We start from the raw sequence: 14155 nt of genomic DNA on the forward strand, positions 1-14155 counted from the left end.
GGCCCCCACAGCCCAAGCTGCGGCTCCGGTTCCTGTTTCATCGAAACCTGAGCTGGGAAAAGCCTATCGGGTCATCTTGCCTGTCCCGCCGGCCGCCAGGCCCAGGCAAGCTGCCCCTCAGGGGACAAGCCCGCAGCCTGGCCGCCCAGCCAGTGGGTGGGTGGGTGGGGGGAGGATATTTCTGTCCAGACTAAATGCAGCTCCAGGCCTCTGTCTGTCCCCCCACTGACAGCTGCTCCCAGGGGCCCCCTGGCTCTGCAGGACTAAATATAGTCCCCCCACCCCAGCAAACCCCCAATGTTCACCTCTCCCCCATTGGCCCCACCCACATGAGGGTACAGAGAAGGCTGGGGAGCCCACCGTGTGATCTTGGGCCAGTGTATCCCCCTCTCTGGGTTCTCAGATATGAAACATCAAGTATTACTCAACTCTAGGCCCTAACATGCCTAACAGGCACTACTGGAGAGCAGACCCCAAAGGGGACTAAATTGGGGTCTCTGTCCAGGGAAAGAAGGGCCAAGTTCCCCTCATCCAAGTGACTCCAACCTGCTTTCGCAAAAGAATGTCTGGGGGAAGCCCCTCCCCAGCACCCCAAGTACCTGTAGGCTTATAAACATGGCCCCTTCCACCCAGCCTGTTCCTTGCCCAGACTGGGCAATACCAGGCTCCTCCAATCTGCCCCAGCCGGACCCTGGCCAGGAAACAAGTTGTGCCAGGCTTGGGGGCAGGGGGGTTGGTGGCGGGGGTACACGGGAGCATAACAGCTGCTATTTCCTGGAGGCCAGAGTCGGGCACAACCCGGATTCCTGCCTGGCTCCACACTTCACCAGACAGCTTCTCCCAGGCTCCGACACTCAACATGGCACCCCCTTCCCCAGTGTCAGCACCCTATCAGACCCTAGCAAGGGTCATAGTCTCACTGCACTGGTACAGGCAGGAAGACAGTGCCTGACACACCTTCTGGTTTGGGGCTGGGGAAAACAGTGGTCTCTGCAGGGTTCAACAGGCGGGGGAGGCACCCCCACCTTCCCTCCCTGCTTGCCTGCCCACCCGGCTGCTTCCCCCAGCCCCACACGCACCAAATTCCCCACATGCCTGTCTGTCTCTGACAGCTCGCACAAATACTTGGCTGCACGGGCACCCGCTGTTCTGAGCCCACTGCGCCTCCTCCCCTGCCTTCCCCGGGGGGCTCTGCAGACACAGCCAGGGATGGGAGGTGGCCAGAGCCAAGAAGCTTGGTGGGCAGTGTGTGTGTGTGTGTGTGTGTGTGTGTGTGTGTGTGTGTGTGTTGGGGGGGGGGCGGGTGAGGCAAAGGCAGGGGGGACCAGTCTCAATTCCAAAGCACTTCCCCCAGGCCCCAAGCCTGGGGTACACAGGGACCTGGGAGGCCACTGTGAGCCAGCTCTGGCTGGGCGGCAGCTGCTGACGCCCCCACTGCCCCCCGGAACCTCCCAGGAGGACCTTCCGGAGGCCTCCCACTTGCCTCAGCCGATGAAACAGCATCTGCCACCCCCGCGGCGGCAGCTCAGGACAGGGCGGAGGGCACCATGAGGCCCCTGGGGAAGGCTTTGAAATCTGGACTATGGCCCGGCCCCTCCTGGCAGCCCTGGCCCTCCCACCACAGGCCCAGTTTCAGAGCATGGTGGGGGGTGCGTTCCAGCCCTCCCGCAGTGCGAGGGGCACACCCGCCCAGCTGCCAGGCCAGGGACATCTCCACTCAGACTGGCTGGGGGGCTTTGTTTGCCCCCATCTACTCGCCTTCCTGCTTGCCTCGCCTCCCTCCCAGGAGACCGGTGGAGGAAACGCTTCCTGAGAATGGCTGGGATTTTCCGCTGGACGTTGCCTTGCTGGCAGGCTCCTTATCTCCCCCCTACCTCATTCCTTCTCCTAGAGCCACCCCTTCAGCCAAATCATACTCCCGCCCCATGTCTGCAGCCAAAGAGACCCCCGCCCTGCCCCACCACTCTGCTACTTGCCTCAGCATTCCCAGTATGCACCTCATCCAGCACATACCCAGGTAGAGCTGACAGTGAATAAGACCTCATTGAATAACATCCTCCATTTTGCGGATGGGTATACTGAGGTCAAGACAGAGCCCAGTGACCTAAGCCTCCCATCCAGTGCTCTTCCTTTTACCACCCACCACACTGTCTGCCCCAGGAACCAATTCAGCACCAATTCAGACTATAGGTGGCATTAGGGTGACTGACTCCAAGCAGAACTTCTCAATGCTCCGGGTCCAAATGCCCAGCTGGCTATTCCACGCTGGTCTCCCAACACTCTCAAAGCATCATGGTGATCTTGAAAAGAGCCCCAAATTCATTGCCTTTGTGACGCTAGACTCTGGGGTAGAGCCTCCTCTCCCCATTGCACAGATGGGGCTGCTGAGGCCCCCAGGGGAGGGGGGAGCTGCAGGCGGCCATGAATCAGAGGGGGAGCTGGGAAGCCGCCCGGCCCTGCCGGCTGTCGCTGGAAGCAACAGCCGGCATTTCCTCCTCACACTGGTGCCTCGGGAAGCGTGGGCAGCAGGCGGGTGGGCAGCGGGTGGGTGGGCACCGCCACAAGGACCCCTCCTGTGCCTACAGGCCAGCCGCACCCCCTTGCTGCCTGACTGGGCCCACACAGCCCACTCCCCATGCCAGCCCAGATCTCCAAAGAGGGGTAGATCAGAGACAGACCTGGGTTTCTGTCTCAGGTACATACTCATGTCACTTGAGGGCACCACAGGGAAGCCCCTCCTCTCAGATCCTCACTGTCCCCTAGCGTCAAACAAGATTGAAACATGACCATTCAACGCTTCCTTTGCAGTAAAACTCATGGTTCTGTGATTCTAGAATCCCAACACGACAAGAATCCTGAAAAGAATCCCTCCGCTCCAAGCATTGATTCTAAATTCCTGTGACTAAAAATTCTAGGCCACCAAGATCTTACACTCCCAGGAAGAAAGGGGGCCAAGCCCACTCTCAACTGGAGTTATGGACCCAGCTAACCAAGACCCCATCTAAGCTTTGGAGAAGGTGGGTCATGCAGAAGGGGTGGGTCTCTCCCATCAGGATCAACAGGAACTGGAAAGGCGGTGGGGATGGCGGGGGGGGGGGGGGGGTGGGGGGGGGGCGGCTATGGGCCAGGAGATAGAGCCAATCTAGTCCTGGAAGACAGGCCACCCCCTCATGGCACACACAGCCACTGACACTGCAGATGTCAGGAAGCCCAGCTCTGACAAGAGTGGGTAGCTAGAGGTTTGTGAACCTGCACCTCCACCCTGCAGCTCAGAGGGAGGACAAGGCGTCAGGTCAGGGCTGGTCTCCCTGCTTCTCAGGTTCCAAGCCAAGCTCCACGCTTAATCTTCCTGTCTTCACCACCCACTGCTTCCTCCCTTCCACCACAGTCCCCTCACCTCTCAGGCTCCCTAGGCCAGTCCCAGACCAGGCCAACTGAAAGCCAGCGAGGACAAAGCCTCCCAAGCCCATTTGACAGATGGAAAAACCGAGATCTTGGCAGAAGACATGACCTGCACCAAGGGCTAGGCCCCAGCAGCCTACTGGTCTCTGGCCACATTTCTCAGCCCCTCCCCCCATTTCACTTCTCAGAATCCTCTACTGGGACAGTTGATCTCCACATAGCAGTCCAATCGCCAGCACAAGCACATCTCCCATCCAGTGTTCCCTGAGAGCACTCATTCCCACTGAATCATCTGATCGTTCATTAATTCATTTGTCCAACTGGCCAATCGCCCCCCGCCACACACACACCACGTCAGGCCCCCTGCCAGGGGTATGAGGGCCCCACGAAGGAGAGCAAGGCTTCTAGTCAACAAACACAGGGAGTGCCTACTGTATGCCAGGCAGTGTGGACGGTGCAGTAAACATGCAGACCAACCGTGTCTATTCTCATGGTGTTCACAGCCAGTCAAGAGCTGTGCCAGGACCCAACCCCAATGGCAAGTCCTGGGGCAAGTGACAAACTGTCCAGCCTCAGTTTCCTCAACTGTATACTGGGATGCTAACAGCATCCAACCACTGGGCTACTGTGAGGACTAAAGAAAGCCATTAACACAGTGCCTGCCCCAGTAAGGGTTTAGGATGTTAGCCATTGCCATTACCATTGTGGAAACTTTTATTATTATTATTATTATTATTATTATTATTATTATTATTATAGTAATAATGGGGGGATAGCAACTGATTACAGCAGAAGCTAAAGCTCTTCCATTACTTAGCTGGTGCCAGACACTGGGGGTACAAGAAGGAATCACTGCCATATCCCATTGCATGGCTGGCAAGGCGCGGGCTCACAAAACCCCATGAGCATCTGATGAATGAGGGAATCAATGACAGGAGGCATGGCCCTGCCTCCAAGGAAGGTATAATCCAGGATGTGTTCATATGTGTTGCACATGTATGTCCAAGCACTCAGGTGTGCACACAGATGTCTATGTGAGAAACCCGGGAGGTCTAGCAGAGGGCACATTACGTGGGAGGGGGAGAGCAGTGCACAGAACACAGCTGCTCAAAGCTGCCCCAGGCCCCAACCCACCCTACCCCTGCCAGCATTGCTGAGCAGCAGAGCTGAGGGCACTGTGGCAAGATCAGGGACCAGGCCTGGGGGGAGAGCCCCAGAAAGATGCTTTGCATAGTTCTGGCCACCAGATTACAGGCCTAAGCTAGGCCCCTGGGTGGGGGTGTGGGGCTACCAGGTGCTGCCCCACAGGAATCAGGCCCTAGCACCCGCACTTTGTGTCTGTACTGGCATGGCACATGAGTGTTCCTGCTGGCAGGCCAGGCGAGTCCAAGGAGGTCAGAAGAGGTCACAGGGAAGGGAGGGAGCAGTGGGCTCAAGGGCTACGTGGGGTCTGCTGGACAGGGGAGGGTGGGTACAGGGCTCCCCCAGGGCCACCGGGCAGGCCTGGCTCTGCCCTGCTGGGGCCGGCAGCTGGAGGGGAGTAAATATAGCGCGGGGCGTCCCAGCCACATTCCTGGGAGGCCAGCACGGCCCGCCTGCCCGCCGCTCTAGGCAGAGCGCAGCAGCCAGGGCCCAGAACTGCCACTGCCCTCTTCCCAAACAAACAGAAAAATAAATAAAACCAGCTCTCACGCCCAGCACAGCTAGGGGGAGGGGGCAGGAAGGGGTGGACAGGGGAGCAGGCAGACGGACCAGTTGCCACGGTTTCTGTTCCGCTGAGGAGGAGGCCAACAAAAGAGGAAAATGGAGGAAAAGGGCAGGGAGATGGTCAGAGATGTCAGAGAAGGGGAGACGATGTGTATGAGGTGGAAGGTGTGACAAGTAGAGGTGTGGGGAGACAAGTCAGGAGGGGTACAGAAGGTGTTGGGGCCAGTTGGGGGAACGGGAAGGCAGCCTCTTGGGGTCAGTAATTCAGCAACTCAGCGACAGGGATGCCCCAAGGGGGGAAGCAGACAGACAAAGGGGGCTAGGGCAGGGGGCTGGCTCCACAGGCCATGAAATATTAAAGAACCTAGGCCAGTGAGTGACAGAGGTCATAGAAATAAGACTAGCCAGGGAGATCCTGGGACCCTGCAGCAGAGGGCTCCTGACCCCCTACCCACACCCCATCCCTCTCCACCACCTCTGGCAGAGCCAGTCTCCCCAACTCTCCTGCTGTGGCTCCTTTCTGTCTTTCCATCCAAAGGGACTTGGCTGAGGGTGGGAGGGGCCGTGGGGATGAGTGATGGCAGGGGACCTTCGCGGTTCCCTCTTTCCTGTGGCTGATCTGTGTGCAGTCGGCCTTCCAGAGCTGCCAGCTACCCGAGCAAGAAGGCCAGGAGGCCTGTCAGCACAGCCGCTGCCACCGGTGCCTCCTGGGGAAGGAGAGGGTAGACATCCAGCTTCCCCTTTACAGAAAAAAATCAGCCAAGCCACCACTTTCCACAGAGACCAGCGGGGAGGGAAGTCCATGCCTCACAGCTCAGCTGAGCCAGCGAGTAAACGAGTGAGCAAGCCAGCAGGTCATCCCCTAGCCCTCCCACCCCACCCGGGCCTCATGACCTTGGCCAGTCCCCCTGTCCCTGCGCCTGAGCCTTCACCAGTCCCACACCACCCTAGGCTTGGTGTGATGAAAGAAAAAGGAAGGTAACCAATATGGTGAAAACCTGCTGGGGCGGGCAGCTGGGGCCAAGCATCTGCATGCAGATAGCCCTCCCGTGTGTTCTAGGAGGTCAGGCCTATAACCAGTCCCATTTTACGATGGGGAAGAGAAACCCAGAGAGGCAAAGTGATGTGCTCAACGTCACACACCTGGTAATGAGCAGAATGGAAACGGAAATGCTATGTGTGAGCCACCAACTCTTTTCTTCCTTTTCACTAGGGGTATGAAGTCCTTGTCACCAGGAAAGCCAACTTTTATTGCATGCTGTGGGTTAGCTACTGGTGCTGGGCACTGACCAACTATCCTTGTGTCCATCTGAAAATGGCCTTGTGAGGCAGGCACTCTTATTACCCCATTTCAGGGATAAGGAAACTGAGGATCACAGAGAACACAACTCACCCAAAGGTCATATACCCAGCTAGACAGTGGCGTGGCCAAGATTTGGAATGAGGTGTGACTCCAGAGCCAGGGCTCAAACACACTTGTCTGGGTGAGGTCAGAGTCTCCCTTGAGACAAGGGAGGAAGTTAAGAGGACCCAGTAGAGAAGAGCTCAGTGGTCCTACTGACCTCCAGAACAGACACCAATGAAAGGTCAAAAACAAGGTCACGACTACTGTGCCAGAGGGTGACCAGCAACTGCTCTGGAAACAGAACACGAGCAGAGCCTGTGGGGACACGGGGTGAGGGCAGTATGTAGGGGCCTGGCCCAGAGTGATGTCTGGTCTACCTAGAGCCCATGTACCAGTAACACAAGCCCCTCCCCCAGCATGGGAATACTGAGGCTAGTCCAAAGAAGGCCAACAGAGCTGTCCTGTCGGCCCCCAAGGTTCCAACCTGCACCCCAGGGCCAGTGTGCCAGCAACTAATCACACCCTCTAAGAGCCCCTGGTGCGGGCAGGAGGGGGGCAGGATCCCCTCCCTCTCTCCCAGGCCCTGCGAGCCCAGAGGGAGGCCAGCATCAGAGGCAGGAAATGAAGAAGAATTTGCGATCTAATTGAGCTGGCGGGGGATTAGGCGGCAGAATGCAATTACAGGGACTGGAGCAGGGCCAGGGGCACTGACACCCCAAGATGTGGCCTGGCCCAGGTGACTGGGCCCAGCCAGTCTCTGGAAAAAGACACCCTACTGTGGAGGGAAGGTCGGGTAGGCAAGGATCAGGCCAGACGGCTCTTAAGGATATAGAGGACTGCAGGGTTCCAGCTCCATGTCTCTCCCAGAAGCAAAAAGTTTTCCTGGGAATTCTCCCCCAGGGAATAGCCCTGTGGCCTCTCACATGGGGAGCAGGCAGCTAGAACACACGTAGAACACATACTTTCACAGGCTCTGCTCATGCATGTGCACACATGTATTCATGCTTCCAGGAAAGCACCACATATCCATGTTCACTTGCATGGGGACAGACTCCCAACCTGCAGACACACAGCTCTGGCCCTTTGCTGCCACCGGCTCCACCAAAGGGGGGAAAAACAAAACAGAACAAAAAAAAAAAAAAAAAAAAAATACACCCATGACCTTAAAATCCTTTTATTCCCATAATCACAGGCTGCCATCGCCGTGGATACGCGCTGTCACCCCGGCCCCAGCCTGTCTCCCTCCACAGCTTCCAAAACTCCCAGCAGGCAGGCAGACGGGGAGGCTGCCCAGTTACTGCCAGGGAGGGCAGAGGAGGGGAAGGACGGGGTGGGAGAGGTTCACTGCTACACAGACACACACAGACACACACACACACACACACACACACACACACACACACACACACGGCCTCAACCAGAGAGGAAGAGGGAGGGAGAGACTCAGAAAGACAGACTGGCAGACAGATACAGAAAAAGAAAGGAACACAGACACCAGCCACCAAAGACAGACACAGACCACTGCCCGCACAGCTCAGATATGCCCACTCCCAGATTCACATACCACTTTCCCAATTCAGATTCACTACTCAGGGAGTCAGACACCCCCAGATTTACAATACGCAAAACACAGATATACACAAATCACAAGTACACACTCCAAAATTCTAAGCACACACAACTCAGAATATGCACATTCCCAGATTCACAAGGACAAATCCAACTTTCAGATATATACTCAGATTCATAAACACACATGTACAGATGCAATGCAGACATACACAACTCCTAGATCCACAGATACACATGCCCTGATGCACAAATATACACATGCTCAGACTCCCACCCCCCCAAGGCAGGCAGACGGACACACGTTCAACACACAGATTTACAGATACCACATGCCCTGAGTCATAAGCACACACACCACCCAGCTTCCCACATCCCAGACCAACAGACTAGACCCACACAGCCTCATCTAGCAGCTGACATTGCCTTGGGCTTTAGGGGGCAGGTGGAATGGCTGGGAGATTCCTGGGTCTTTGAGGGGGTCAGTCCTTTTTCATTGCCTGTAGCCTGGGAGGTGGGCTCAGAGTTGGGGGGAATGAAGGGGGAAGTAAGAGAAAGAAAAAAAAAAAACTTGAGTGGGATATTCTTGTTGGGCAGTAGCGCGTGAGTAACTGGGGAGGCTTTTTGTGGTCTGGTGAGTTCCAGCTATGAGTGAGAGTTTAACTATTAATACACTTAATCAAGAACACTTCACACACACGCGCGCGCACACACACACACACAGAGAGAGAGAGAGAGAAAGAGAGAGAGAGAGAGAGGCTAGGACAGCACCAGGTGGTAGGGATAAGGGAGGGAGAGCACCAGAAAAAAGGGTGGGAAGCCCCAATCCAGGCCCCAGCGGGTGGGGAAAGAGGGAGGGGCTTCTACCCTGGGCCTGCCTCCCAAGCAGGGGCAGAGTTAGAAAGGTGGGACTTCACACATAGTAGGTGCTCAAAAAATGTATGTTGGGGCAATGAATGAATAAATTATTTACATATAGAGAATAGACAATAATAACAGTAATAACAGTAAATGAGCCCTGCCCCATCCCTGGCCAATAAGGCCATGCTCTAGAGCACCAGGACTGGGGAGTTAGTTCTGCCTTAATCGTCACCCCACCAGACAGGGGGCTCTAGGAAAGCAGGCCTGGGTCTGGCTCATCAGTATACCCCCTCATTCCTCCGACATATCTAGAATCCTTAAAAAGTCAGCTGACCTCAGCTCAGCCCACACCCCTCCCCCCAGAGAGACCCCCATTTCCATTCCACTCTCCCATAAATAGCTAGGTGGGGCTCTAAAGAAGGTGGGGTATTTAATTCTCAGAGGCTTGGTTCTTTATGCAGATACAACCCTGCTTGCCACACTCCTATAAGCCTCAGTTTCATACTTGTCAAATGGGTAGAAGGCAGGCAAAAAGCTAGAAAGAGGAATCAAGAGTTGGGGCTTATAGTGGGAACCCATGGAACAGAGGCCTGTGCTGGCCTGGGCCCTGGATGCAGAATCCTCCCCTCCTTCTCCCTTCCCCCACCCGGCCCAGCCCAGGCGGGTGGACATTCCAGGCCTCACGTGATAAAGACGAGGCCGCTGGCCCACGGGTAAGTCAACAGGCTCTGTCGGGGGAGAGATAGGAGGCCCAGGCCAGGGTCACCTGCTGAGCCGGGAAAACAGCCGGGCCCAAATACACACATAAATAAGGCGCCAACCGACAGCCAGCCAGCCAAGGGTCTGTCTTCTGCAGAGGAACCTCTGCCCCCACCTTGGAAAGGGAGGTGGCTTTGGAGAGGGAGCCACAAGGCTGGCTTAGGGGCTTCCCTGGGAGAGCCCCAGCTCATGCCAAGATGAGGTGGGGGTGCTTCTACCAAGCTCCCCAGGGCTGACTGAGAACTCAGACGCCAACCTTCCTCAGCTGTTCCCACCCCTTCCCAGGACAAAAATCACCCCCTCTCCCTCCTCCCCAGGAGAGAACGATTTCCGTTCTGGGAGGGGGGTGACAGCTGCAGAGCGGGCCACTACCCGCCCCCCCCCCTCAGCTCCTGCTTGAGTCTCATCCAGGGAAACTGCTAAATCAACACTAGACAGTAGTAGGTAGCACCGACCTCAGTCTCCCCTCATCGCTCTCAAAAAAAAGAGTTGGGAGGAGACCTCGGGTACCAGTTCCTGGGGTTCCTGCGGCAGTTGGGACCCAGGATACGGGGTCTTTCGGGAGGGGGCTCACGCGAAGCTTAGGCCAGTGCGACCGGTAAAAACATCTAATTGAAATGCTCTCAGTTGCACGGAAGGACACCCCCGCCCCCGCGGGCCGGGGCAGCTGAGGTGGCGCCGGGCGTTCAAATAGCGCTCCAAACAAGTCCGCAGCGACCGCGCACGCAGCCCCCGCCAGGCGGCCCCAGCGGAAAACTTGAAAGGGACTCTGTTTGCCAGCCGCCCGGGGCGGCTCCGGCGGGGGCGAGGGCCGAACGAACACACAAGCCCCCCTCCCCAGCGCTTCCTGAGCAAACGCGGGGGGGCTGGGCCCACCACAAAACCGAGGGCTCCGAACAGCGCCCGCCGCTCAGGGAAAGGCGGAGGTCAAGAAGCTGGCTCGCCGGATCCCGGTTCAGCTCTCCCCCAACACGAAGATGCGACTCGCAGACCACCCAGGATCCTGGGGGCAAAGTAGGGCGCGGCTGCCTTCAGACCCTTGTCTCGGGAGAAAAAGGAAGGTGTGGGTCTTGACGGATGAGTCCCTACAGAACCCCCCAAATCTGCTGCTGCCTCCTTGCAGCCCATGGCACCAGCCCAACTCCGCGCACCCCTTCCGAGCGGGGGAAAAAAAAAAAAAAAAAAAAAAAAGCTATCTTGCTCCCTTATTGGGCGCTTCAGCTCTTCTGACAGGTCCCGGAGGCAGCCCCCCAATTTAAAAACTGGGGTCACTCACTTTCTGTCGATTCTACAAATAAACAAAGCCAGGCGCACCCCGCGCTCCCCGCCGGAAAGCAGCCCATTCCGGGAGAGGACAACTTCCCCCAGCAAGAAAATTAACACATTCTTCTCGCGGCGGTTCAGCCCCTCGCTCTAGGGAAGCAAAGGGGAGGGGGGCTTGGGGCCGAACTTCATGGGTAAATTTGGGGCCAAAGCAGCGAGGCAGGCGCCTGGGACACCCGCCTCCCACACTCCGCAGCTACAGGAACACCCCCAGTCTCCCTCCCTGGCTTTGCACGCTGCTTGGCCACGCGGAGCTCGGGAGACAGGCTGAAAGACTCCCCAAGGCTGGAGAGGACGGGAAAGAGAGGCCTCGGAGAGCGGAGGTTGTGGTGGGGGTTGATACTTAGACGGTAAAAAAGAAGGGGGGGGGGGGGAAAGGTCAAACTTGATCAGCCCGCCAGGCACCCGGCGGGCAGCGGGGGCGAGGAACCATAGGGGAAATATAGAAGTGGCCGCCGCCCCCTCCAAGTGGAGGGGTGAGACTCAGCCACGCGTGGTCCAGGGCAGCAGTTACTGTAGCCCCCAAAACACAGGGCTGCGAGGGGTCTGACGGGGGGAGTGCGCGCCGCATATCTCCAATCAGCCGCCCCCGCAAGCGGAGCGCCCGCCCAACACTAAGAGGTGAGGACCCGGGCTCCCGCCGCCCCAGCGCCCTCAAGCTCGAGTACTTGGGGAGGGGACGGTACCCCGCAGGGAGAGCCTCGGTCCCAACCCACGGCGCCCAAACCGCAGTCCCCGACCCTAAAACCCCTCTTTTTGTCTGTACTCAGTGATCTGCGACCGAGCCGACTGCGGCTTGGGGAGGCTTGAGTATAGCAGCGGCCACCGAGCGATCACCGGCGCTAGGGCTCCCAGGCTACAGGGCTCCGCGGCTCAGCCTGCGGGCGCCCCCCGCCCCTCCCAAACACGGACCCCTCCTTTCCCGTCCCTGGCTCTCCGCACCTGAACTTCGGGGGAGCTCGCGCCGCCAAACTTTCCGCCGACTTGCAGCGAACTCCGGCCCCGGCCGCGCACCGGGCCCCGAGGGAGGAGAGGGAGGTAGGCGGGGAAGGGGAGGGGGCCGGCCTCCGGGGGGGTCGGGGGAGGGCCGTGGCCCGACACCTACCGGCTCTCAGAGTCGTCCAAGCCGCCACGGCCGCCGCCGCCGCCGCGAGGCCAAGGGGGAGGGGTGGGGCGGGGAGCTGCGCTCCGCTCTGGGCACCACCGCCGCGGTGCGCTCCGCTCCAGCCGCGCAGCCCGCCGTGCCCGGGTCCGGAGCCGGAGTCACGCCGCCGCGGCTGGCCCGAGGCGGGGAGGGGGGGGAGCCTGCAGCACCTGCCCCTCCTCCCCCTCCCCGCGGCCCAAATTAAAAAACAACAAAAAGCAACTAATCACCCCCGAGCGAAGCGCGGCGCGGCGGGCGGAGGGCGCAGCGTGAGGCGTCCGGACTCAGCGGGCGGCGCGCATGGCTGGGCGCAGGCTGGGCAGGGCTGGGACGCGGGGCCCGGCTTCGGGGGGCAAGGTTCGGCCGCTCTTCTCGCTCGGCTCGGGCGCCTGCTCTTGCCGCCGCCGCCGCCTCTGCTGCCGCCAGTGCCGCCGCCTCTACATCCCCGCTCAGGCTCCGCCGCCTCTGCCGCCGCCGCCGCCGCGCGCCCGCCCGGGCAGGAGCTCTGAACGCTGCCCGGGGGCTGCCGGCAAAACCCGGACCGGACTCGACGCTCCCTCCTCTCCCCCCCCCCCCCCCACCCCGCCCGCCCGCCCGCCTCCACCTCAGCTCCCCTCCCTCCTCCCTCCGCCTCCCTCCCAGCGCAGCTCTGGCCACTTGGACGCCGCAGGCTCTGAGGCCGGAGCCGCAGCCACTGCGCCTCGAGCTCCCCACGCTCTGACGAGGTCGGCCCAGGCTCAGCTCCCCAGCGCACCCCGTCTTCATCTCTTTTTTCCGCAACTTTACAAAAAATAAGAGGACCTTCCCTATTTTGTGACGACCTGGTCTCGACGACCTACCTCTCGGGGAAATCCGCGGTCCCTCTGCCCCCTTGCCTAAGCACGCCGGAAGCTACCTGGACCAGTAGGGAGGGCTTGGCCTCTCCCCTCAGCTCTGGTACGCGTGGGGCCTGGAACTTCTAGCCTAGGGCACTTGGAGCTAGACGCCGGTTCAAAGACCCCACCCTTCCCCAAGCACTTTCCGGGACTCAGTAGGCTCTAGTTCCCGGGAAGACTAGGAGAGAAGATTCTTGTCCCCATTTTACAGATGAGGAAAGCGATCTAAGAAAGGACATTTTCTCTCCTACTCCAGCGCTAGTCCAAGCCCTGACTCCTGGGGCTAAGGCAACTACATTGTGGATCCCTGAGACTGTGGCCTACAAACGGAGCCTGCAACAGTGCCTGGCACAGAGCAGTACTCAGTAGAAACTGGTTGAAAGAGAACAAAAGCCCAGGGTACAGATTTGCGCCCGAATATCCTTCCCCTCACTCAGTGCCCCCTCCATCTGCCCAGCTTGGGCTAATCCTAAAGCTGCAGATGTCTTCTCTTCACTTCAGGGGCCCACAGAGCAAGCCCCAGGCTCATATAATCCCAAACTGCAGATAATCCCAAAGTGGGAAGTTTCTCTGATTCTGTGGAATTTGTAGGTGGGTTTATGTTTCCTCCAGGCAAAAACCAAAAACAAAACAAAAAAACCCGACTGGAGACCCTAATAAGAGAGGGGTAGCGTGCCCAGGAAGTCTGCCTAGGGTTATATGTACACCCCCAAATCTATTGCAGCTCAGATAAGAGAGAGTTAACAGCCTCTAACCCCGTGCCTCCAGCCACTGGCACAGCCTTGGTGGGAGAACTGAAACCAGCTCCCACCTCACTGCTTCCTCTCTGTGTGGCCTGCCTGTCTCCAAGGCAGGAGAGGGCCTTGGGGCCTGGGTCTTCTGGGAGCAGCCCATTCCCCAAGCCTTCTAAATTTGGCCTTGGGACCTTGACCCAACCAGGCATAGGGGAGTTAGGGAGATGTCAAAGGGCAGAGTTCATCTGAAATGTGTTGCTTCTTTACCCATCTTGACCTTCCAAGCCACAGGCAGTGACCCCTCCAGAGACATCGTGGACACTCCCTCCTTTCCACAAATGCTGAGAAGTGTCCTTCCTTAACTAAGGGCTAAGAATGGCTCCTAAGGGAGGTGTTTAGCCCTCTTCTCTTCTCTCCTCTCTTTTCTCCAGCACCC

The 14155-nt window shown here is 58.4% G+C and overlaps 1 protein-coding gene across 3 annotated transcripts in view; it reads right to left on the reverse strand.

The window, feature by feature from the left end:
- Window positions 1-12623, reverse strand: part of CXXC5 (CXXC finger protein 5) — a 35332-nt gene extending 22709 nt beyond the window's left edge. Inside the window, exon 1 of one of the 3 annotated variants that reach the window (XM_058734987.1) lies at window positions 12072-12623. The gene's annotated coding sequence lies outside the window, so the exon portion shown is untranslated. Of the gene's footprint in view, window positions 1-11908; window positions 12033-12071 lie in introns of those variants that run through there. The other 2 variants (XM_058734961.1, XM_058734969.1) reach the window with 2 other exon arrangements.
- Between the last annotated feature and the right edge of the window lie 1532 nt (window positions 12624-14155).

Source organism: Neofelis nebulosa, chromosome 1, assembly GCF_028018385.1.
Source record: "Neofelis nebulosa isolate mNeoNeb1 chromosome 1, mNeoNeb1.pri, whole genome shotgun sequence".
NCBI classification, from domain to species: domain Eukaryota; kingdom Metazoa; phylum Chordata; class Mammalia; order Carnivora; family Felidae; genus Neofelis; species Neofelis nebulosa.